This window comes from Colletes gigas, unplaced genomic scaffold, assembly GCF_013123115.1.
Source record: "Colletes gigas isolate AHSC1104 unplaced genomic scaffold, ASM1312311v1 Colletes_gigas_Sc00041, whole genome shotgun sequence".
NCBI classification, from domain to species: Eukaryota; Metazoa; Arthropoda; class Insecta; order Hymenoptera; family Colletidae; genus Colletes; species Colletes gigas.
In genome coordinates, this window is record NW_025106670.1 from 554,999 (window position 1) to 582,147 (window position 27,149).

The following is a 27,149-nucleotide window of genomic DNA, read 5'->3' on the forward strand; positions in this document are numbered from 1 at the left end:
GCCCGTGCACCCATTGCCAGCAGCGCCATTGTGGTATAAACTGCATTTGCACACGAAGAGATTCAACTGTTCCCCGAGATATCCTGGAAACTGGGTTATGGGACAAGCTCATTTCTGCCCGCATAATTAGACCCGCTACTACCCCAAAATGATCATGAGGCGATTTAGCTAGAAGCGGTATAAGCGGTGGAAGATAGAGAGAGCAGAAGGTGGATGTTTACATTCTATCTCGAGATTAAATCTACGCGTCGATATCTTGAAATACGATTACCCAGAGAAACGTAAATTACACGCCAAACAGAATTTTTACAGAACACGACTTTCGTGGAGATATTAAACATTGTAAAATTTATCTCATCAATAATAATTAAAAAAGCATCGTTTTTATAACTGAAAAAGATGTACATATATGTTTTCTTAATAATCGAAGGATTTCTCAGTCAGATTTGGCTAAAATTTTATTCGAATAATAAGTGACTAATAAAACAAACTCCTAGCGATTTATTCTTGATATCCATTCGATCAAAAAGTGAAATATTTCTTACTGTAACTGAAATTTCTTTTTTTATTTAACGAATAATAAATATATAAATTTAACGAATAATAAATATATAAATTTTGATCTATTCGTTGTGAAATATTTCTTACTGTAACTGAAATTTCTTTTTTTATTTAACAAATAATAAACATATGAATAGATAAACACTTGTTTAAGTTTTATTCTTCATTTGAAAAATTTATTTCAGATAAGAATTTTTCTAAATCCATTAGCTCGAGACTTTTGAACAGTACAGTATATTCACTTACAAATCTGATAGATCGTTTACACATTCAAGCGTGAGCCGCGCGGTTAGGCGAGTGAGAAGCATGCGGCGGGTGAACCCGATCCCGGAAACGCAAACGGAGGATGAAACCGGTATAGAAGTCATGCGTGCAACCATTACCCAGGTCTCGCGCCGCAGTCATTTTGTTGTTCCGCGTTCCGTTCCGTTTGTCTAGCGAATTGTAGACGACGACCCAGAAAACGACGTGTAATATCGACCGTCAAAACGCGAACACGAGCTTGCAGACAATTTTCAGCTTTTAACTGGTTGGCAATATATGGCCTCACACGAATAGTTAAATTATTTATCTCCAATTTAAATTTATTTTTCTCACGATTATATATTACATAATTTAAATTATACCATAATACCTTGCATTATAAATATCAATATTTGTCGCCATTTTTCATCTCTGTTTGAATTAGTTCGTTTTACCGAGAAATATAAAAATACTCGACATCGTGGTAATGAATGTTTATTTATTGCAAACATACGTGTTGCCGTTTTACTTCTTCCGCGAAAGCAAAATGGTCGACGTTGAAATATATTTCTCGGGGCGAATTTAATTTTCCAGCGTACCTAGTTATTGCAGTTAGAAATGAATCCTCTTGAAAAAGAAAAAGTACACAGTGCACGAGATTTGAATTTGCAAACTCGGTCACATATATGAAGCTACTTCGACAAAAGGAACGTGGATAGAAAAGAAAACGTTTTAAACATTTTCCGTGAGGGCGAACTCGATAAAAAAATTTTTGAAATTATTAAGAATTATTGAGAATTAATAGCAAGTATAGGACGAAGATGATTAGACACAATCCAATCTCTAAATGAGCTCGAAAATGTAGTTTAAACTATTCAATAATTGAATTTTCATTTATTACGTATTCTTATCTGTTTAAATTGTTAATATTACAATGTTAAGTTACACGTAATTGCATGTTAGTCATTCTCTGACAATGTTTACATTTATTTCATTAATAACATTGAAAAGAACCAAAAAAGATCGAAAGCACTTTGGAAATGAATATACAGGGTGTTCGGCTACCTCTGGGAAAAATTTTAATGGGGGATTCTAGAGGCCAAAATAAGACGAAAACCAAGAATACCAATTTGTTGATGGAGGCTTCGTTAAAAAGTTATTAACGTTCAAAGTTGTGGCTGTTGAACGACAATTTGTCCACCTACTCGATTTTTTTACTCGAAAATGCGTAAGATTTCGAGGGTATGTCTATTCACCATAAATGATTGTAATCGACCATCGCAACCGAAAATAATTTTTCCAGAACGATTTGAAATTTTTTTTTTCGTCGAAAAATTTAGGCACCTTTCTGAATTTTTTTCTCGAAAATACGTAAGATTTCGAGGGCATGTCTATTCACCATAAATGATTGTAATCGACCTCCGCAACTAAAAATAATTTTTCCAGAATGATTTGAAATTTTTTTTTTTTGCACAAAAATTTAAGCATGTCGATTTTTCTTAAATATTCGTTTTCCATTTTTAATAGATTTGGTTGGCACTGTACAGAAAAGTTGTTCAATACTTTTTTATAGGTATCCATGAGCTCTCTTTCAGAAAAAGATTTCAATCAAATTCATTTACTATTGTAGGAGTTATGGCCGTTTGAATATTGGGCCATTTTTATGTGGTTTTTGTCACTTTACGGGGGTTAAGAAACAACTTTTCGAATATTTTTACAATTTCTACATATTCTTCATCAAAATTTCTCTACAGAAATCCATGCATATTTTATCATTTATAACCCTGTATCGAAACTTATTTTATATTAAATTTATGTGAATTATTTAAATTGTACAAGAAAGTATTTTATAAGTTTAAAATTTATATAATCGACTGAAAATGTCTTTTTCCCCGCCAACAGAGTGATTAACATATAAATTCAAATTATCAACAATTAGTATCGTAATATTAATGCGTCGAAATTAAAATCTGCCATACTTGGAATTCTCAATGCATCGAAATTGTAAAATAATCAAACACACAGTGTGTATAATACGGATAACGAAGGCGTAATTTTAAAATCGAGAGCAGGCGCGGGAATTTCGCGCCGTGTTCGGAAAAATTAAATTACCGTCTGTGTTTGTCTACGTTTCGTTCGATGTCCCGTAAAAACACGACGCCATTCGTACCGTGGATACGTTAATCACGATCATAGATAAATCAGATTGATTCCGGGGGGCTCTTTCCGTGCATTTCACACGGCTTCGATGTGATTTCATTAATTACTCGAACGATTTTCAATTCAGAACGCAATGTCGCGTTAATGAGGTTAAATACTTCGAAAATACCGTGGGCTCGCTGTCCGTCAAGTTTTCACACTGCATTCGCGGGCCGAAAATTGAGCCAAAAACAATCGAACGAAATCCAACAGAAAATATCATTTTTAAATTTTCTATTAGAGTATCTAAAAAAACATTGCACATTGTGCAATATATAATTTTCCAAGCGTATAATATTCAATTTTATTTAAAATTTGTCCCCACACACAGATTGGCCATGAAAAAGAGTACATTTCTCTTACAAATACCTTATAAATATAAAAATCTACTGATTTTAATACATGTAGGGTGGAAAAAATTTTAATGGCGGATTCTACAGACCAAAATAAGACGAAAATGAAGAATAACAATTTGTTGATCGAGGCTTCGTTAAAAAGTTATTAACGTTCAAAGTTTAAGTTTCGCGCCCACGCAGCTGTTCGCAGATCGCCACTCCACAGGTCGAACTTTAAACGTTAATAACTTTTCAACGAAGCGTTAATCAAGAAATTTGTATTCTTGACTTTCGTCTTATTTTGGCCTCCAGAATCTTACATTAAAATTTTTTAAAAGGAAAACAACAATATGTGTAAGTTAGGTCAATTCCACGTGAGATTTCATCGAAACAGGATGTGTTGCTGCATCATAAAATGGAGTTTTTTTAATATAAAAAACTATAGTGGAAGATGCAAATAAAATTAGAAACTAATGATTATTTTATTCATTTCATTCATTTTCTAAAAATGGAATTATATATGGGTTATTACTATAATCTGTGTAACAAAGTATTAACCTACTTATGTGAAGAGCTAGTTTAGACATTTTATTAATTTTGCCGTTTCGTAGACACTTTATAAGAAAGAAAACATAGGGGGCCCCCCAAATTGGAATTTCACGCCACTTTTTCAATAATTCTCCGATGTGGGAACAATTTTGAAGATATCAAAGTTTCAGAAAATGTGTAAAAGAACAATCGATATTTTTTCTGGTTGAAAAATCGTAAAAACCTCTTACCAGCCCCAGTTGGAATGGAGAAGAGATTGCAGATGGAACAATGGTGGGACACTGGGTGCACGTGAAGTCTGGTGAAAAATTGCAACGCGAATCCCGATTTACCGATGCCATTACTCACGGATCGACATCAAAGGGAAATCCGCGAAAGGGTGGGGGTGGCCAAGATTTCTGCGGATAGCCGCTCCCCGCGATACGACTGCGCCGCAAAATTACATAATGCTGAGGGGCGGTGATTGTGCGGATCCATTGGCGCATATATCAGCCATTGTGCATAGCTGCCCTCACCTCAGTTATCTTAATTACATCTGTAATGCGCACCGCAGTGCCGCCAACGCAGGTTCTCCGCTCTCTATGCGTGTTCGTGTGCTTATTTACCAACACGCGTTCATTTTGCCCGCTTGCTTGCGGAACTAGCGCGATTTAGACGTCCTGTACACTCGTGACCGTGAAAACCATGATCACCACCGTCGATCGAAACACTATGAACGAGTGAATCTGATGGGGAACAGGAAACGTGCAGAAATGAGGATAGATCAATTTCAAAAGAACTTTTCTTCTATGAATTTTTTGTATTTTCGTTAAAAAATTCTGGAATCAACCTGTATGCGGCTAATGTGAAACACTATGAACGAGTAAATCTGATGGTAGATAAGGAAAGATCAAAATTTCAATGAGATACCTTTACTATTACAGGGGTTATGGCTGTTTGAATATTGGGACCAGTTTTGTAGGGTTTTTCTAATTTTACGGGGTCAAGGAACAACTTTTCGAATATTTTTGCAATTTCTACATATTCTCAGCTAAAATACGCGCTGTTTGCCTTTTGAAAAATGAAAATCGACCAATCCGTTCGGGAGTTATGATATTTTGAAGATTCGCATGAAATTTCAGGGAAAAATATCAATGGTACGGTCAGGCATTATATTAAGGAATTTTTTTCTCGAAAATGGTTAGGATTTCAAGGGTATGTCTGTTCACCAAAAATGATTGTAATTATCCCCAGCAACCAAAAATAATTTTTCCAAAACGATTTGAAGTTTTTGAATTTTGTCTACCAATTTCACACCTTCTCGAATTTTTTTCTCGAAAGTGGGTAGGATTTCGAGGGTATGTCTAATGACCAAAAATTATTGTAATCCATCCCTGCAACTGAACATAATTTTTTTAGAACGATTTGAAATTTTTTAATTTTGTCGAAAAATTAAGCACTTCGATTTTTCTTAAGAATTAGTTTTTTATTTTTAGCAATTTTGTTTGACGCTCTACAGAAAAGTTGTCTAATACCTTTTTGTAGGTATATATGAGCTCTACTCCAGAAAAAAGTTTCATTGAAATATATTCACTATTGTTGGAATTATGACTGTTTGAAAACTGGACCAGTTTTATGGGGTTTTGTCTCACTTTACGGTGTCAAGGAACAACTTTTTCAATATTGTCAGAATTTCTACATATTCTCCACTAAAATACGCGTTGTTTGCCTTTTGAAAAATGAAAATCGTCCAATCCGTTCAGGAGTTATGATATTTTAAAGATTCGCATGAAATTTCAGGGAAAAATATCAATGGTACGGTCAGACATTATATTAAGGAATTTTTTTCTCGAAAATGGTTAGGATTTCGAGGGTATGTCTAATGACCAAAAATGATTGTAATTGACTCCTGCAATCGAAAATAATTTTTTTAGAAGGATTTAAAATTTTTTACAACTTTTCTTCTTTGGATTTTTTGTCTTTTCGTTAAAAAATTCTAGAATCGATCTGTATATAGCTAATGTATCATAGAGAGATGGCTAGACACCCACCAACTGTACAACACAAGGGCAAGGAGAGTAGATCTTCGAAACATTAATGTACGATTTAATTATAAATAATTTTTCAAACTTATACTATTTAATTTCATTTAAAATTGCTGGTACAAGTAATGGCCACGAATAAGAATAGATTTGCTTTACGAATATCTCGTCAATGTAAAGATATGTTGATTTTAATATACATAAGACTTGATGTACCACCTTATAGTCATATTTGTAATAATAATGTTATTTGATTCGAGCACAAAATGAGGGAATATTGTTTTTAAGATTGATATTTCGACTCTCCTTTTGAGGTCTTATTAGGGTGATTACAGATAGCAGAAAACAATTGTTTTTAAGATTGATATTTCGACTCTTCTTTTAAGTTCTTATTATAGTGATTATAATAGATAGAAGACAACTAAGCTGCTTTTGAAGAAAACGTTATTTGAGGGAGCTCAGCAACGTTACAGATGGAATTAGTGGTTATTGTCTATGTTTAGTCCATCTAAGGAGTGGTTATGAAATTGAGGGATGCTATAATTTAGCAAATGCACTTTCCCTGGTCTTCCCTACGCACGTCTACCGCTCATTTATAATGCCCGCGTAAAGACTGTAATTTACGCGCCTTTCAAGATTCTCAGAAAAATGAACAAAATCGATATAATGGCGTCTGTTGAGGAAGAATTTACACTGTTCAGGTTCCCCTTGTCGTCTTTACTAACTTCAAAGGTACAGAAGTAATAAGGGGGCGTATTGTGCAAAAACTATATTTCTAAATTTACAGAAAGAATGAATGAATTTTTAGTAAGTTACGAAACAATTACAAAATTATGCATTTTCTGTAATTTTAATTCGAAATTAACTTTGACAATCGTTGAACTCTATATATACAAGTTAGCATTTCAAGATTGCAATTGATATGCAAATGAGTGCATAGAAAAATGCAAATATTAAGTTCCACCATGACTCGATTTTAATTCGACGAAGAATTCAGAGAAATTTCATTTTCCACGCAACTTTGAAATAATGATTCTCTGAAAATATGAAGTACGTTGTACCTGGCAGCGATCACTATGCTTCCCACATTGCCAAACGTGCCAGTTGTCTTCCCAACGAACGAAACAGAGTTTCATAAACAAGGGAACAGCCACCGAAACTTATTTTCCATGCCACGTTTCGAGGAACGTCGGCCGGATGCCAAGAAAAGTTAACAAACGATTTTCCGCCGCGACGCGCGTCGATCGACTCGTTTTTTTCGGAACGGTTGAAAACCGCCGCTGATAGTAACGTGAGATAAAAAAAAGGAGAGTGCGTAAAGGGTGGTGCACCTCGCTCGTTACACGCTACACTTGCTCGTTTTTGTCCGAACGTCGTCGCGACTCGTTGGAGGGAGAGTAACGGTGCAAAAAAAAAATAGAAAAAAAAAAAAGGATTTCGATGGCCAAAACAAGTCGTGGCCATAGTTGAATTGGACTCGTCCCCCTTTTTTGCACCCTTTCTCGCGCGGATGCGTGAAATAGGAACGCCGTTCGTGGTGCCCGGTTTTGTTTACGCCCGAAATATCGCTCCTCGTTAACCTGGCCGACCCCCCGTTTCCTTTTTCAGCTTTCTGGTTTATTAAATGAAAAATGAGCGATGAAATTTCACTCGTTTCGAACAAAAGGACTCTCGTCAAACGTTGCAAGGCAGTATAAGGCACTACAAAGCCCCGAATTCGCGACACGCGTGATTCTGCGGCCGACGGTCACCGGTGACCCCCGCGACGCTGAAAACCAACTCGAGCGCCGGTCACCGGTGACCCCCACGGCAGTCAACGTGTCAGCTACCCGAATGATCGATTTTTGAGACTTGAAACAACACATATATCTATAGAAGACTTGTTTAAACGAACTATAGCGAGCTAAAACACTATTGGAGCGCTCGTGGGTTGACCCAAGAGCATTTCTCCAACTTTCTAACCACCAAAAATTGTACTATCATACGTTTGAATTAATTTTTCAAGCGTATAATATTCAATTTTATTTTAATTTGTCCCCACACACAGATTGGCCACGAAAAAGAGTACATTTCTTTTACAAATACCTTATAAATATAAAAATCTACTGATTTTAATATATGTAGGGTGGGAAAAATTTTAATGGGGGATTCTAGAGACCAAAATAAGTCGAAAATGAGGAATAGCAATTTGTTGATCGAGGCTTCGTTAAAAAGTTATTAACGTTCAAAGTTTAAGTTTCGCGCCCACACAGGTGTTCGCAGATCGCCACTCTACAGGTCGAGCTTTAAACTTGTAAAATTATATTTAGTTACAGGGGTCAATTACAATCATTTTTAGTCATTACACATATCCTCGAAATCCTACCCAGTTTTGAGAAAAAAATTCGAGAAGGTGTGAAATTTTCAGACGAAATTAAAAATTTTCAAATCATTCTAAAAAAATTATAGTTAATTACAGGGGTCAATTACAAGCAGTTTTGGTGAATAGGTCTACCCCCGAAATCCGACCCACTTTCGAGAAAAAAATTCGAGAAGGTGTGAAATTTTCAGACGAAATTAAAAAACTTCAAATCATTCTGAAAAAATTATATTTAGTTAAAGGGGTCAATTACAATCATTTTTTATCATTACAAATACCCCCGAAATCCTACGCATTTTCGAGAAAAAAATTCGAGAATGTACTGAACTTTTTAGATGAAATTAAAAAATTTCAAATCATTCTGAAAAAATTATAATTAGTTAAAGGGGTCAATTACAATCATTTTTTATCATTACAAATACCCCCGAAATCCTACGCATTTTCGAGAAAAAAATTCGAGAATGTACTGAACTTTTTAGATGAAATTAAAAAATTTCAAATCATTCTGAAAAAATTATAATTAGTTAAAGGGGTCAATTACAATCATTTTTTATCATTACAAATACCCCCGAAATCCTACGCATTTTCGAGAAAAAAATTCGAGAATGTACTGAACTTTTTAGATGAAATTAAAAAATTTCAAATCATTCTGAAAAAATTATAATTAGTTAAAGGGGTCAATTACAATCATTTTTTATCATTACACATACCCCCGAAATCCTACTCACTTTCTAGAAAAAAATTCGAGAAGGTTTATTATAATCGACAAAATTAAAAAATTTCAAATAATTCTGGAAAAATTATGTTCGATTCTAGGGGCAATTAGAATCATTTTTGGTGAACAGACATACCCCCGAAATCCTACCCACTTTCGAGTAAAAAATTCGAGAAGGTGGACAAATTGTCGTTCAACAGCCACAACTTTGAACGTTAATAACTTCTTAACAAAGCCTCCATCAAGAAATTTGTATTCTTGATTTTCGTCTTATTTTGGCCTCAAGAATCCCCCAGTAAAATTTTTTATAAGGAAAATAGCAATACGTGTAAGTTAGGTCAATTACAAGTGAGATTTCATCGAAACAGAATGTGTTGCTGTATCATAAAATGGAGATCGTAGAAAGCTCGATCATTTGTTATCGATATAATTTCTTGCAGTGGCTGACACAATGCATTCGCTTCTGTAAATGTACGAAACGCACTGTTTAAAACGAATACCTGTAGGCTCTCCGTTAGTATTGTTTTATACGGAGTTCGATTTTCTCTCGCGGCGAAGGGCTTTTTAAATCGATTCCCTTCGATTCGGTAGAAAACAAATTCCCCGCGATAGCCTAATCGCTTCGCGCGCGAATCTTCCGCGCCGAATGAACGAATTGCGCGGAAAAACACGGACCAATCAAGCTCCAATTAAGATCGTTCCGATAGTCAATTTCCGTTACGGTGTAATTTGACAGGGGGGTGAAAAAAAAATGAAAAATAACCGAGTATATTGGAAACTGTTGCCAACTGACATTTCACATTTACGAATCGACGCAATAAACAAAAAGATACAACGAAAAAGCAGATAGAAAGTTTTTCGTTTCTTATTTTACACGATGAAGTCTCTCTGTGCAATTTTTTTTTTTTAAACTTCATCGAGCTTGTAATACATTTGATTTTCGAGAATGTAACACAGATAACAACGGGCACTCGAACAGAGAGCAAAGGCGTGAATTATTTGGCGGTGTATTGCATTCCAATAGCACGGAACAAACGGAAATTACCCGTTCGTTTTTGGGGCGAATAATTCGACCGGCGATATCGGCTCAATTAACCGAGCCGGTCATTGTGGTCGGGAATTAACGATAAAGAGACACCGAAAACACTCGTTCGAGCTATCGAGTGAAAATTGTAACGCGTACGGCGCGTAAAACTGCCGGAATTGCACAAAGACTTTGATTTCAGCCTCTTTGTTGATTTTTCGTCTTATACGCGACACGCTAATGGCCCGTTGAACTAGATTTCACCCCCGAAATCCAAATGATTCCAGTTTGCGCGAAGTGCAGCCGGACCGTGAAATCGGCCGATTTTGTTTCCGAGCGTAAAGTAGGCGAGCGCGTTAATTGCGTCGATGGATTGAATTCTACGCGGCTCATTCGATAATGACGACAATGTCAATGTTGGTTGAAATTTTCGAACGCTTGGAGACCGCTTTGTACGCGCGATTGTCGGGGACGATCGCGCGCAACGCTAAACGAAATTGCATCGGTCGCCGCTATTTTTTCGCTCTCCGCGGGGCGAAATTGCGGAGGAATCAGAAGTACGTCCGCGGAGGCAAATGATATGCAAATAGAGAGAGAGAGAGAGAGGAAGAAAAAAGAGTGTATCGTAACTCTGAATATTTTACGTTTTCGTTATCCCCGTACTCACTTTACACGTTGTCAGGAATGGATCTCCACCGCGCGGGATAACTTACCTGCGGGAAAAAGAGAAAAAGGTATTTTAATTTCTTCCCTGTTTTGGAATGTTCTTGTCTAAAGCATGCTAAACTATTCTGCGGTGAATAGTCGGTACAGGTTAGTGTAATTTCTATTGAAAATGGTAATATTCAGTTTTGGAGGTTGTGTTAATTATGGTTACTTTTAGAGACATCTGTTGTCTTGAGACAAATGTATCTAGTATGTATGTATGTAATTTTTTGACTGAGGCTTCATTGAAAAGTTATTAAAAAATTTCAAATCGTTCTGAAAAAATTATTTTTGGTTAAGGGGCTCCATTACAATTATTTTTGATCATTAGACATACCCTCGAAATCCTAACCATTTTCGAGGAAAAAATTCCTTAACGAAAATATGTCTGACCATACCATTGATATTGTTCCCTGAAATTTCATGAGAATCTTTAAAATGTCATAACTCCTAAACGGATTGGAGGATTTTAATGTTTGAAGCGGCAAACAACGCGTATTTTAGTGGAGAATATGTAGAAATTCTGACAATATTGAAAAAGTTGTTTCTTGACACCGTAAAGTGAGAAAAAACCCCATAAAACTGGTCCAATTTTCAAACAGCCATTATTCCAACAATAGTGAATATATTTCAATGAAACTTTTTTCTGAAGTAGAGCCCATGGGTACCTACAAAAAAGTATTAGACAACTTTTCTGTACAACGTCAAACAAATGTATTAAAAATGAAAAACTAATTTTTAAGAAAAATTGACAGGGGGTAGGTGCCTAAATTCTTCGGTGCAAAAAAAAATTTTATATCGTTCTAGAAAAATTATTTTCATTTGCAGGGGTCCATTACAATAATTTTTGGTCATTAGACATACCTTCGATATCCTACCCACTTTCGAGAAAAAAATTCCTAATCAAAAATGTAATTTATATTGCCCGAAAATTTCATGCAAATCTTTAAAAAACCATAACTTCTGAACGGATCGAAGGATTTTATTGTTTGAAGCGGCAAACAACGCGTAATTTAGTGGAGAATATGTAGAAATTCTGACAATATTGAAAAAGTTGTTTCTTGACACCGTAAAATTAGAAAAAACCCCATAAAACTGGCCCAAACTTCAAACAGCCATAATTCCAACAATAGTGAATATATTTCAATGAAACTTTTTTCTGAAGCAGAGCTCATAGGTACATACAAAAAGGTATTACACAACTTTTCTATAGGGCATCAAACAAAATTGCTAAAAATAAAAAACTAAAATCTAGGAAAAATCGAGGTGCTAAATTTTTCGTAAAAAAAAAAATTTCGAATCGTTCAAAAAAAATTATATTTAGTTACAGGGGTCAATTACAAACATTTTTGGTCATTAGACATACCCTCGAAATCCTATCCACTTTCGAGAAAAAAATTCGAGAAGGTGTGAGTTTTTTCGACAAAATTCAAAAATTTCAAATCATACTAAAAAAATTATAGTTAGTTACAGGGATCAATTACAAGCATTTTTGGTGAATAGGCATACCCTCGAAATCCTACCCAGTTTCGAGAAAAAAATTCGTGAAGGTGTGAAATTTTTAGACGAAATTCAAAAATTTCAAATCATTTTGGAAAAATTATTTTTCGTTGCAGGGGTCCATTACAATAATTTTTGGTCATTAGACATACCCCCAAAATCCTGTCCACTTTCGAGAAAAAAATTCGAGAAGGTGTGAAATTTTTAGGTAAAATTAAAAAATTTCAAATCCTACTAAAAAAATTATATTTAGTTAAGAGGGTTAATTACAATTATTTTTGGTCAATAGACATACCCCTGAAATCCTACCCATTTTCGAGAAAAAAATTCCTAATCAAAAATGTAATTTATATTGCCCGAAAATTTCATGCAAATCTTTAAAAAACCATAACTTCTGAACGGATCGAAGGATTTTAATGTTTGAAGCGGCAAACGACGCGTATTTTAGTGGAGAATATGTAGAAATTTTAACAATATTGAAAAAGTTGTTCCTTGACACCGTAAAATGAGAAAAAACCCCATAAAACTGGTCCAATTTTCAAACGACCATAACTCCTATAATAGCAAAGCTATCTCACTGAAATTTTTTTCTGAAACAGAGCCCCTGGGTACCTACAAAAAAGTATTAGACAACTTTTCTATAGGGCATCAAACAAAATTGCTAAAAAATAAAAAACGAATTTTTAAGAAAAATCGAGTTCATAACGTGGTAATTAGTATCAACGGAATCGCGAGGAATCTCCATTTGCTATTTCGAGGGTGAATTGAAGCTTCACTAAGCACGTTCGATATCGTTTATTCCATTGAAAGTTCCCCCATCAAAGTTGTTCCGTTATGCACATCCGATTATAAAATAATTACGTGGAAAATTTGAAATAATAACGCTCGCGCGGAGTACACACTTTTTTTTTATGCGAACGAGCCAATGAGAATGGTATTCACTGGCAATGCAAGATTCGATCCGCGATAATTGCGGCGAAACAACGTTTTCGAGTCCCGTGATTTTTGGCGATTACCGTTTCGTTCCATCAACGAAGAAAATTGAGGTATTGTGATTAACATTTTATAACGTCGCGTTTGGTTCTTTTTTTAATCTCTGTTCGTTCGTCGGTTCGTTCGTTTCGTCGACCACAATTTCGTTTTTGTTTCACTTTTGTCGTTTCAGCCATTTTTTTTTTTTTTATTCCTTTTCTATCCTGCTCGCCGCGTGTATTTCTCTCCTTGGCGCTGTCATAGAAACAACCTATATAGAGCGATAATTAAAAATTTTGATGGATCGCGTGATAGCAGTAAAAAGTAATTTGAAGATGTAATCGGAATCCTGAATACGGGTCACCGCGGGCATAATCGAAGGGGAAATAGCCGCACGATGACCGTGTATACCGTGTTTATTACGGATAGATAGATTTTATCGTTTGTTTCATTTTAATGGCGTTCCGCCGCGATGGAAATGGAATAATTACGAAAGACCCACGGGCCACTTGGGACACGACGATATGCGCACTCGTATCGTCGACTCCTGCTACGTATAATTAATCATATCTTAAATATAGGTTGTCCCACGCAGGACACGAAAAGGGGGTCCTTCGACGCGCAACGAATACGCTGGCCTGCTTTTCGGTAATTATCCCGCCACATGCCTCGAACAATTCCAGAACCATTGATCCGTTTCTGCTGCACGATCTGACAATAGCAACTCCCGGTAATGACCATGATTTCATTGCCAGAGAATGATTTACAATATTACGATTTTGGTTATCGCGCGAGAACCCTTCACTTGGAAAAGTGTGTTTGGCACTCGTTAGGTGAACTCTCCGGGTCAATTTGGATCCATCGAAACTATTTATTTCAGAGTTGTGAAGTTTTGGTTTTTAATAATAAATCAAATTTGGAAGATAGGTTTCTCGAATTTTTTTCTGGAAAGTGGGTAGGATTTCGAGGGTATGTCTAATGATCAAAAATTATTGTAATCGACTCCTGTAACTAACTATAATTTTTTCAGAACGATTTGATATTTTTTTTTTTAACGAAAAATTTAAGCTCTTCGATTTTTCTTAAAAATTAGTTTTTTATTTTTATCAATTTTGTTTGAAGCCCTATAAAGAAGTTGTCTAATACCTTTTTGTAGGTACCAATGGGCTCTACTTCAGAAAAAAGTTTCATTGAAATATAGTCGCTATTGTTGGAATAATGGCTGTTTGAAAATTGGACCAGTTTTATGGGGTTTTTTCTCACTTTACGGTGTCAAGAAACAACTTTTTCAATATTGTCAGAATTTCTACATATTCTCCACTAAAATACGCGTTGTTTGCCTTTTGAAAAATGAAAATCGTCCAATCCGTTCAGGAGTTATGACATTTTATAGATTCGCATGAAATTTCAGGGAAACATATCAATGGTATGGTCAGACATATTTTCGGAAAGGAATTTTTTTCTCGAAAATGGGTAGGATTTCGAGGATATGTCTAATGATCAAAAATTATTGTAATCGACTCCTGTAACTAACTATAATTTTTTCAGAACGATTTGATATTTTTTTTTTTAACGAAAAATTTAAGCTCTTCGATTTTTCTTAAAAATTAGTTTTTTATTTTTATCAATTTTGTTTGAAGCCCTATAAAGAAGTTGTCTAATACCTTTTTGTAGGTACCAATGGGCTCTACTTCAGAAAAAAGTTTCATTGAAATATAGTCGCTATTGTTGGAATTATGGTTGTTTGAATATTGGGCCAGTTTTATGGGGTTTTTTCTCACTTTACGGTGTCAAGAAACAACTTTTTCAATATTGTCAGAATTTCTACATATTCTCCACTAAAATACGCGTTGTTTGCCTTTTGAAAAATGAAAATCGTCCAATCCGTTCAGGAGTTATGACATTTTATAGATTCGCATGAAATTTCAGGGAAACATATCAATGGTATGGTCAGACATATTTTCGGAAAGGAATTTTTTTCTCGAAAATGGGTAGGATTTCGGGGGTATGTTTAATGACCAAAAATTATTGCAACAGACCCCCACAATCAAAAATAATTTTTTTAGAACGATCTGAAATTTTTAAATTTTTTAGTAACTTTTTAATGAAGCCTCAATTAGGAAATATTCTTGATTTTCGTTTTATTTTTGCCTCTAGAGTATCTTGATGACTTGATGACAATTAGCCCCATGATTCTGAAAGCTTGTCATCAAGATTTTGTAACAAGTCAGACTCATGTATGGCAAGGGGTTGATACATCTTTCGAAGTATTTTGTTGATGACCACGGTAAAGTTAGGCACTCTGGTATCATACACGCGAAATATCGGAGAATCTCGAGCGACATTCTCTTCGATGTATGGTCGTGCGTAGCTAGAAACGTCGGACTTCACCCTTCAGGCCCGATCCTGACAGAATGGGGACGTTTCTACGTGGAATGTAAACTGGTCCCTCGAGGTTTCCGTAGATCGCGTGGCATTCGGCAAGATCCACCTCTGCTACGTTTCAACTGTCCATAAATCGTCTGAATGCTCTAGGTTGGGTCTCCTACGAGGTGTTTCTCACGTTAAACTGTTTTTTCTCCCTCAGAACATGTTATTTGGGCAATTCTGATAGTTCTTTTCCCCTTCGATGTAACAGTCACTGCAACAATGATTCTCCTCCAAAATATCTTCCGTCTCCGATCATAGATCTTCTGTAGACTTCAGAGATCTCGATACATAAATTTAACGAGTAATTTATGGTACTTTGATTCGCGTTATGACCTGGAAGATATTCTGGACTCAAGAGTGTGAAATTTCTATCGAAAAGAATCACATGGGTTTATTTTAATCTCAATACTAGGTGAAGACACGTTTAAATATGAACTTGCAATTGATATTTTTAGAAACAGCTGATAAAGGGGGCTCTCAAGCTTCTCGATAAGAATATTGCAAGGTATAGTGTTGCTAACTGTTACAGGTTCCGCTTCGTTAGCGATGTCATCCCCATCGCTTAATCATATCTCGCTTGTTAACTCTATCGCACTTCCTTTCTCTATTTTTCACTCTACGGGGGCTGTATATCATTCGCTTCCAGTGTTTTTTCATTTTTCAACTGCCTCAGACTATCATGTTCTTGTATCCTTGTTGTTTTTCAATTTTACCGTATTCCAAGATAAATGGCAACGCTTCATTCTTGAAACTTATCCTCCCTCGTGCTATGACTCGATCAATGTATTAATATTAAAAAATTATACGGAAGAATCCTCTCTGGCTGACTATTTACCCTTCTTTGGTCTATTGATTGTCGATTTTTAAGGGTGACCTCCTTGTTAACTGTCCAAACTTTCATACAGAAAGAGTCCCTCCTACGTTAATCACTTTTTAAATACATTTTTGTAAGCCTTGTCGAAGTTTAAATTCCTACGACGAGTCAAAAAATTAATTCAATAATGAATTCAAGTGGTCACATTTATAAACTTCAGTCTTAATTCCATATTTCTGTCCTTAGAACACTGTCTCTGTCTATATTTTGGCTCATATTAACATTTTGGTTCGAAACATTTTAATGGAACATTTTAATGGATTTAATAGATTCTAGATACCAAAATAACACTAAAATCAAGAATACCAATTCGTCGATTGAGGCTTCGTTAAAAAGTTATTAACGTTTAAAGTTGAAGTATCGCGCGCACCCCAGCGTCGTTCTACAGCCACAACTTTGAACGTTAATAACTCTTTAACGAAGCCCCAATCAACAAATTGCTATTCTTCATTTTCGCCTTATTTTGGCCTCCAAAATCTTCTATCAAAATTTTTCTCTGATATTTCAGCTCAGATTAGGTTACATCGCGCAGCCCGCTCCCCGCATAGCAAATTCGTCGGTTGGCTCGAAAGTTTGGGGCACAGACGAGCAAGAAGGACGTAAATTTGAGAGGAAAGCCTCAAAGAATGTAATCGCGTTGTCTCAAAAGTAATCGCGTGGCGCTAACAACCATAACGCCATGTCAGGTTCACCGGGGGGGGGGCGTCTTTGTTCGACGCTGTGTTTGATAACCGGACTGCACGAGGAGAAATTCGCGGCGACGACTTTACAAGGAATTTCTGGGAAGCACTTGGGGGTGTCGTAGATCGCGTGGCATTCACCGTCTGCTTCGAACGGGCTATTCTTCCATCGGCAGTCCTGCGGGCACCTGAATCACTCGAATTCCAAGACCACCGTGGCCCATGGCACTTGTAGGCGCGGGTTTCCACGCTAAGCAACTCCGTGGTATGGCGAGTCTCGTTCTCAAAAGCAGCTCGCCTTTACGAGATGCCTGAAAATTTCTTCGTTGTGTTCGCCAAGCTCTTCGAACGACGATAGAGCAACTTTATCTCCCCAAGATTTGTCGTAGACCGAACAGCGTGTACTCTATTGACCTCATCGACCAGAGCCCCTCGACTCACTGGCATAACTGGCCACCCTAATAGCTCTTGATTGAAATCTCCCTGATTCTTGACCTTCCTGCACCGTGGACATTATTGTTTCGTCATATTTTATCCTCTTCCCTTTTTCTGGGAGGAATATTGCGTCTTCCGCCATTCAAGCAATAACTTTAGCAAAAGAATAATGGAAAAAAATGGTTCTTTTCTCATTTCTGTACATATAGGACACATGTGACTCTCAATTTGATGGAAAAATATTAAACATTAAATACTTCTTACGTATTCGACCGGAAATAGTGCTTTCAATGGTAGATTCTTTTAGTATCTAGTTAATTGAAAAATTAAAAAATATTAAAGAATATTAAAGAATTTTTTAAATCGTGTTTTATGTAATAATGGTACGTCTGTTGAAGGTTAAATTTGTAATATGTTCGTTAAATAAATTTACTAAAAATGTGAAGATTTAGATTGGAAAAAATATAATATAATATAATATACAAAAACAATATAATTGAATATTTATAACAATATTATAGATTACCAGAATACTCACTTAAAATGGCAACAATCATGTTTAATGCATTTATTAAAATTAGGGGATATAAATAGAATTGATATCTTCCTATTAAAAAAAAATTATTTTAATTGACAAGTACTCAAGATTTCTCCTGGAATTATTGCTAATTGAAGAGCAAGCAGTATTGAAATTTATATAATCTTTTAATATTCACTCATTTTAGCAATAAATCACTAAATCACTTTTCGTCAAATTATTACGTTTCAGACTACATACTTAAACTAGTAGAAGTGAAATATTATTTGTTAGTTTATTGAATTTGTTTTAATTTTAATTTTATTGAATTTGTTTTAATTTTAATTTTATTGAATTTGTTTTAATTTTAATTTTATTGTATTTGTTTTAATTTTAATTTTATTGTATTTGTTTTAATTTTAATTTTATTGAATTTGTTTTAATTTTAATTTTATTGTATTTGTTTTAATTTTAATTTTATTGTATTTGTTTTAATTTTAATTTTATTGTATTTGTTTTAATTTAAATTTTATTGAATTTGTTTTAATTTTAATTTTATTGAATTTGTTTTAATTTAAATTTTATTGAATTTGTTTTAATTTTAATTTTAATTTCATTAGAATAACGTAAATAAAATCCAATTGGGAAGAATTTAACAAAAATCCATGCAATCAACATCACGCAATAATAAATAATAATTAAATCACACATATAAAACTCATGAATACCATCAAACACAATTGTTCGATTGATCGAATAGGTAGCTAGTTCGATGAAATTAAACCTGATCGTTTCAGTGATTGGTCATATAACGTAAACGCCCACGTAATGCTTGGAAACGTACCCCTAAAGTTTGTCGTCACGTTAACGCCTCCCCAGAAGGATTTATCACCCCTCCGACGCAACCGTCCACTGTCCAAGCTCGAATCTTTTGTGCCACAGACACAGAGAAATCGACTTCACGGAGATTGCAACCTAGAAACAAGATTTTCCTCGCCTAAATTTACTTGTCGCCTAACTGGTCACCGAATCTTTTCGGTTTTTTCTCTCTGGAAGGCTTGGAAAATTCGCCGTCCGACAAAGAGACCCTCTCCGCGCCGTTGAAATTGAACTTTGTCCACCCTTTCGAGCAACCATCGGAAATTGAACACGCGGACACGCACCGACCGCCAGAAAATTACGGGAACCCCCGGTGCAAGTTTGCTCTCGCCGCCAGCGACCGGAAATGCAATTCTCCCGCGTAGAGTCCGAATTCAGGGCCGATCGAGACGCTTTCGAGAAATCAATAAACGCTTTAAATCGTCGCGATTCTAATCTTAGCTCCCCCCTTCAACGTGTACGTGCATTTTTTCGTTGATTGACTATCAAGATTCATACTTTAAACGTGACAGTATTGCAGTCGAGGTATAGAGAGAGTAACACACAGCTTTTCTACGTTTTCCAACGACAAGAAAACGTCTTTCAGGATGTTTTCTTCAGACCAAAGCGAGAGACCAAAGAAGCGGTTAAATTTTATTAGAATTATTGGAATTGTAGAGCTATTTGTTAGATGATCGAATTAAACAACAATATTTTATATCAGTTTGCGGAAGAAAAGCAAAAGAGCTCTGATAATTTTAACGAAGACCACGTTTTTAGACCCCACGACCAAAACAGAAAAGAAATTTGAAACACATGCAGTCGTTACCTATCAGAGTCTGTGTTTTACTTTCGTTTTAAATGTGAATTCTGATTTCATCGATCGTATGAAATATCCTGGGACACGTGTGAACCGACAGGGGTAGCATTGTGACGTGCCAAAATTGAAATTCGTTACGTACAGCGGGGAAAAATACGGACGAACCAGATTCGACGTTCGGGGGCGGACCGATGTGCCAAGCCGTAGAAACAACTCGTCGAATACCAAAGCAGCCCCGGAATTTTAACGGTTCCACGATGTTAGAACGAATGTGACCGGATTGCATCGGTTTTGTAGCCATGAATCGAAATCACTGATAAAATCGCGAAACCGTGGCGGTAATCGATAAAGTATAAACGGGAACTCGATCAGATCGGGGGTTGGAATTATCTAGAGAGCAGCTAGAATTCCGGTTAACTCGTGTAAGTAACCCCCCGCTAGTTATTTGACTTCATAAACGTGCTCAAAGGATAACCTAGGGTGGTGGGTCGATGATCGGAGCAAATGCTCCCGGGCAAGGGGCTAGAAATGATCGGGTCTCGCGGATATGTACGCCCTCGCAGGCGATCCTGAAGCCTCGAGAGGGCCCTGACGCGCAATCCTCGATACGCGCTTATCGTACAGAGACGGATGCTCCATTATGTCCACATGCTCGACATGCCGGGGCCGCTTCAATTGAATCGTTCGCCAGATTACCCAATGACGCATAATGCTCACCACGCGTGTGCTGCCCTCTACGTCCACGTAGCACACACACTCTCGCGCTCGGTAGCGTCCTCGTTTTGTTCCATTCCGTGCAGTTACTCTCTGCGTACCCTTTCGCCCCGGCCAGCGGCCGTAGGTATGCGGATCCGCGAACTATTGTGACCCTCTGAGCAATTCCAGACACGTAAAAGCAATTCCCGGAATCCTCCTCATTGTTATGCAATCACGGCTGGGGGGCCACCGGCAAACCGAACGGGATCATAATTTTGTCGAGAAGCCGGTAATGCCGCCGGCGGTGACGCGCCAAGTGTCCTGTTTCCTTTGACGTACGTAACGTATGCGACGGCACTTCGCCTCGGTGCGTACGTTATCGCTGGGAATCTCCTATCGCCCACGCACGAAAGGGTCAGCAAAGGGCCGACAACCATCAACCATATTCCGCTCTAATGTTTCTCGTTTCAATTCAAACGGCCGTTGAAATTATAGACTTCTGTCTTGGACGTCTCGACAGAGCCGGTTCCACTCGTAACCCACCCTTACCTTTGGAATTTTACGTTAACCCTTTTAGTGCCTGTGCGAAGAATACGTGGGTGTACAAATAACAATAAAACAACACTTATTTGCCGACGAAATAATTTATTAACAATTTGAATATTCTGGGTGTTCGGTCATTCCTGGGAAAAATTTTAATGGGGGATTCTAGAGGCCAAAATAAGACGAAAATCAAGAATACCGATTTGTTGATGGAGGCTTCGTTGAAAAGTTATTAACGTTCAAAGTTGTGGCTGTCGAACGACAATTTGTCCACCTTCTCGAATTTTTTACTCGAAAGTGGGTAGGAATTCGGGGATATGCGTAATGACCAAAAATTATTGTAATGGACCCCTGCAATCGAAAATAATTTTTCTAGAACGATTTGAAATTTTTTAATTTTTTCGAAAACTTTCACACCTACTCGAATTTTTTTCTCGAAAATGCGTAGGATTTCGGGGGTATGTGTAATGATAAGAAGTGATTGTAATTAATCCCTGTAACTAAATATAATTTTTTTTAGTGTGATTTTAAATATTTGAATTCCATCTAAAAAGTTCAGTACCTACTCGAATTTTTTCCTCGAAAATGCGTAGGATTTCGGGGGTATATGTAATGATAAAAAATGATTGTAATCGACCCCTGTAACTAAGTATAATTTTTTTAGCGTGATTTTGAATATTTTAATTTCGTTTAAAAAGTTCAGTGCCTAATCGGTGAAATGGGTCACGCAGGTTAGGCTGTACCCTGCATGTCGGAACGATTATGGCACCGCTGGCACTGTGGCGTGCTGGCTACATGGATAGAGGAACCGTGGAGGTCGCGTAGGGCAACTTTCCACGAAGCAGGCTGCCAGGTTCACACTCGAGCCACATTGTTTTGCCACGGGAAACTTGCGAGCTATTTAACGCCTTGCTTAAACCGCTCAGTTCTGCCGCAAGAACCCGAACCCCGCGGCATACAGCCCCCCCCCCTTCTAGCCCTCTTTCGACTCTGTTCCCCCCCTCGTCTCTTCCTTCACCCTTTAACCACCGCCATCGTCCAACCGGGGGGGAGGGGGAAACTTTGCGCCAACTTCGCCTACATATTGTTCGCGAGCGCGAAAGGAAACGGCCCGCCACCGAGCTTCCGGTAGCGAGGGAGGACTCGACGCGTGCAACGTTCGAAATTTCAAGGTACAGTTTCCGATGTGCCCTGGGGTATTAAAGGTTCTCACTTCCAGGCGTGCCACAGTCTTTCCTGCGACTTTCTTACCCCCTCACGATCGAAATCTCTGAACGATTTTGGTAATATGGTAGCAATTAGGGCTCTCCTTGCGTTGGATACTGGCTGAATTGATTTTTCAAAAGAGTATGTTACCTTGATGCATAGAAAAGCGTTTTCAGTAGCATATTTTATTATTTATTTATTTAAGCGATAAAAGTCATCGACTAACCGTTGAAAATATTAAAAAAATACTCCAAACAGATTGTAATTTAAATCATAACTGATAATTATTACGTTTAAATAATAAAATCGCTTGAATATATTTTGATTATATTTTGCACATTCGTGTTTATTTTGGCATATTATTTGACACATGTCACTTACATATTTCGACATATTTTATTGACATAAACATCCACAATCAACAAATAACAAACATCAGATTTTCCTCGAATACATTTTAATTCTACAAAGTCTATTCTTCGAACCCTGTCGTATCGTATATCTGTGGGCACAATTCTGAGTATAAAAGTCTGTATCAATTATACGTTTCATTACCGTTGGCATATAGACAGAGCTCCCAGAAATAATTCCCTACGCGAGTGCATTTCAATTTCTATTAATGGTCCCCTATTTCCAGGACGCATCAACTTAATATCCCCGTGTCCCGGGCATTAAATATATCATTGTCACGTGGCGTTCGCCGGCCACGAAATTAAACTTTTCCTTTAGAGGGAAGTGGGGCGCGATAATGACCGTATCCACGCCCAAGAATACGTAATTGCGCCGCGATGACTGTGCCCAGGGGGCACGGCAGCCATCAGCTAACTGCTGCCACTTTTCGTTTAATGCTCGATCGGGAAATTGTTGTGACTCATAGATAAACAAAGTAAAAAAATTCATATTCAGTTATCGAGAAATTCTTTTCGAAATAGCTGCCCCTGAATGATCAATTCTGTTTAATTTGATCTTAGAAGACAACAGTTGGATCTTCTTCGGGCAGTTCATAAAACCATGAAATTTTCAACTTTACAGACAGTCAGAATCAGAATCGGTATCATTCGAATATTTTGTTTAATATGTATATCATCCCTTCGTCTATGCATTAATCAATTAATATAATATGTATAAAACTCTCTAAACTGAAATTACACAAAAGACAGATTAGAAAATTGGTGTGTGTTTTAGGACGATTAAACGATCTCTGGTTTTATTGAACTGTTTAACCTATAAAAATAATTCTTTTTTTTTTTTTTCACATTCTACGCTTCAGTTTCTCCATTGTTAAAAATGAATGATACGTAAGATAATATGAAAAACAAATGCAATGAAGAAGATTAATCATATCTTAAATAATGTAAGTGTTAAGGGGTTAATTATTGATTATGAATAATATAATCAGCGATAGATTTGATGTAGTTTGCTTGGAAGTTGTATATGAATAATTACCACTTATCGTCTTTATCGCGTTCGGAAAACTGGACATTTTCCCAATATTTAATGCTACCTGCACCGAAAACATAAAAGCCGCATAGTATTTATAATCAACCTTGTATATCGGCTCCTCTGTTCTTCGCGCTTTGTCGTAGCCGGACAATGAAACGAGCATAAAGGAAGTTAAAATCGGCGGGAACGCTGCAATTGAAGTGAATGCATAGCGCGTGAGATATGCGCGGCTGCGCAAGGCACAGTTGGAAATATATCGAGAATTGCGTCAAACAATATTGTTATAACGAATTACCCGCCTACCGTTCGTTTTATTACGTACGACCGTTCATCTTTAAAATCGAATTTACTCGTATTTCATCATCGAAAAACAGTGGTATATTTTAATATCATTTAAATCGCTAAATTCCATATTTATAAAATATTGTTGCTTTTGATAAAAAAGAAAACAATGTTAAGAAAAACTGCTACGTATTGATTTGTACATTTCTTCTGTTACACAGGGTGTTCAGCCACCCCTGGGATAAATTTTAATGGGAGATTCTAGAGGCAAAAATAATATCAATTTGTTGATCGAGGATTCGCTAAAAAGTTATTAAAAAATTTCAAATTGTTCTAAAAAAATTATTTTCGATTGGAGGGGTATATTGCAATCATTTTTGGTGAATAGACATACCCTCGAAATCCTAACCATTTTCGAGGAAAAAATTCCTTTCCGAAAATATGTCTGACCATACCATTGATATATTCCCTGAAATTTCATGCGAATCTTTAAAATGTCATAACTCCTGAACGGATTGGAGGATTTTCATTTTTCAAACGGCAAACAACGCGTATTTTAGTGGAGAATATGTGGGAATTCTAACAATATTGAAAAAGTTGTTTCTTGACACCGTAAAATGAAAAAAAAACCCATAAAACTGGTCCAATTTTCAAACAGCCATAATTCCAACAATAGAGAATATATTTCAATGAAACTTTTTTCTGAAGTGGAGCTCATAGGTACCTACAAAAAAGTATTAAACAACTTTTCTGTAGAGCGTCAAACAAATGTATGAAAAATGAAAAACTAATTTCTAAGAAAAATCGACAAGGGAGTAGGTGCCTAAATTCTTCGGTGCAAAAAAAAATTTTAAATCGCTCTAGAAAAATTATTTTCAGTTGCAGGGGTCCGTTACAATAATTTTTGGTCATTAGACATACCTTCGAATTCCTACCCACTTTCGAGAAAAAAATTCGAGAAAGTGTGAAATTTTTCGACGAAATTAAAAAATTTCAAATCCTACTAAAAAAATTATAGTTAGTTACAGGGGTCAGTTACAAGTATTTTTGGTGAATAGACCTACATCCGAATTCATACGCATTTTCGAGAAAAAAATTCAAGAAGCTGTGAAATTTTTGGACGGGGGGAAAAAATGTTAAATCGTTTTGGAAAAATTATTTTCGGTTGCAAGGGTCGATTGCAATAATTTTTGGTCATTAGACATATCCTCGAAATCCTACCCAGTTTCGAGAAAAAAATTCGAGAAATAGCTAAAATTTTTCGACGAAATAAGAAATTTCGAATCGTTTTGAAAAAATTATTTTCGATTGCAAGGGTCGATTGCAATAATTTTTGGTCATTAGACATATCCTCGAAATCCTACCCAGTTTCGAGAAAAAAATTCGAGAAATAGCTAAAATTTTTCGACGAAATAAGAAATTTCGAATCGTTTTGAAAAAATTATTTTCGATTGCAAGGGTCGATTGCAATAATTTTTGGTCATTAGACATATCCTCGAAATCCTACCCAGTTTCGAGAAAAAAATTCGAGAAATAGCTAAAATTTTTCGACGAAATTAACAAATTCCAAATCATTCTGAAAAAATTATTTTTGATTGTGGGGGTTAATTGCAATCAATTTTGGTGAATACACGTACCCCCGAATTCCTATGCATTTTCGAGAAAAAAATTCTTTACTGTGCAGACTTTGAATGTACACAAACTCTATGCCAATGAACTTTATGGAAGAAATATTACACATATAGGAATCTAAAACGAGTGTCCTACATTTTTATCGCGAATTTAATAACTTCCAATCACCAGGAGCGAGAAGAAAGCGTAATTTCAAGCTACGACGAGAACAATTTCATTTTACACAGCTACGGTGTATAAAAGTCTCGTGAAGGAATGTCGTTCGCTAGAAATATTACAGTACACTAAGTTTACAGGGATGCGAGGACGTTGGATTCACGACACTCGCTTCATAATACTTGATCCAACGCCCCCGTGACGGTAAAAGCGAGTAAAGCGTCAGTTCTATCGAGGAAACTTAAAACGAACCCCTCCTCTATCGAAGAAAAGAAAAACACTCGACAACAAGGGGGCACGATGTTCCTCCAGCCAACCAGAAGAAGAATTCAATATCGTGTCCGAACTGGTCGTCGCGGTGAATGAAATTACATTTCCATTGTGTGTCGTACAATTCGCCATGCGAGTCACACGCGACTTCCCTAACCCTGCGGGCTGGTAGCAAGGGGTGCACCGACGTATACATCCCCTATCGCCGCCAGGAGATCCCAGGGAACAGAGAGACGTCGGCGATAAGTCATCCGCCTTCGATATTAGCGAGAGATCCCACGAAGGCGTAACCTTTCGAGACCCATCTCGGTCCCTAACGTCCAGTTTCCTATATTGATATCGACTGACCTGCCTCCGGTCAACACACACGCTCACACGCGATGGGGACACGCGGAACAGGAGAAACGAGAGTGTCAGCCGAGTATTAGCGTCGCTGAGACACCCCCTGGAGAACCATTTATCCGGCATTTGCGAGGGACAACAACGCGAGAAGAACTCCCATTGACTTTTATGGATAGAACGTTCACCAGATATACCATAGACTCTCCCTGGGACACCGTGGATCTGTTTAGGTGTTGACCGACAGGCGTATCCCAAAATTGCGAGCTTCTCTTTGTTTACCCCCGCGACGATTTGCACCTCGTTGCTTACGGGGGCCCTGGGGCCAGTATATCAGACATTTCGAGCTGATTTTCACATTGAGTTCGTGTTCTCAGGAGGACAGATAACACACAGTGAGCCAAACATTTGTAGTTTTCATGTTTGACGATAATTTATGTGTTTTTTGTTTGTTTATAGAGTCGATAGAACCTTTTTTAACACTTTACCGACCGGTAGCCTATTAATCGACTGTTTTACCGGCCAACGCTTACCGACCGATAGCCTATTAATCGACTGTTTTACCGGCCAACGCTTACCGACCGATAGCCTATTAATCAACTGTTTTACCGACCAACGCTTACCGACCGATAAAACAGTTATTAAAAACGATAATAATACAATTGTTCTGCGTTTATGCACCGGTTGACACTGTCCAATAACTTTTGCACTATGCGTGAGAGAGATTCACGGCAGGTTATTGAACGTGCACCAAATAAAGAGCCTTATAACTGATTTATTATAAG

At 36.8% G+C, this 27,149-nt stretch overlaps 1 protein-coding gene across 2 annotated transcripts in view; it reads right to left on the minus strand.

The window, feature by feature from the left end:
- The window catches only part of LOC122402895 (semaphorin-2A), a 680,389-nt gene that overhangs the window by 195,882 nt on the left and 457,358 nt on the right, over window positions 1-27,149 (minus strand). The window lies entirely within an intron of this gene.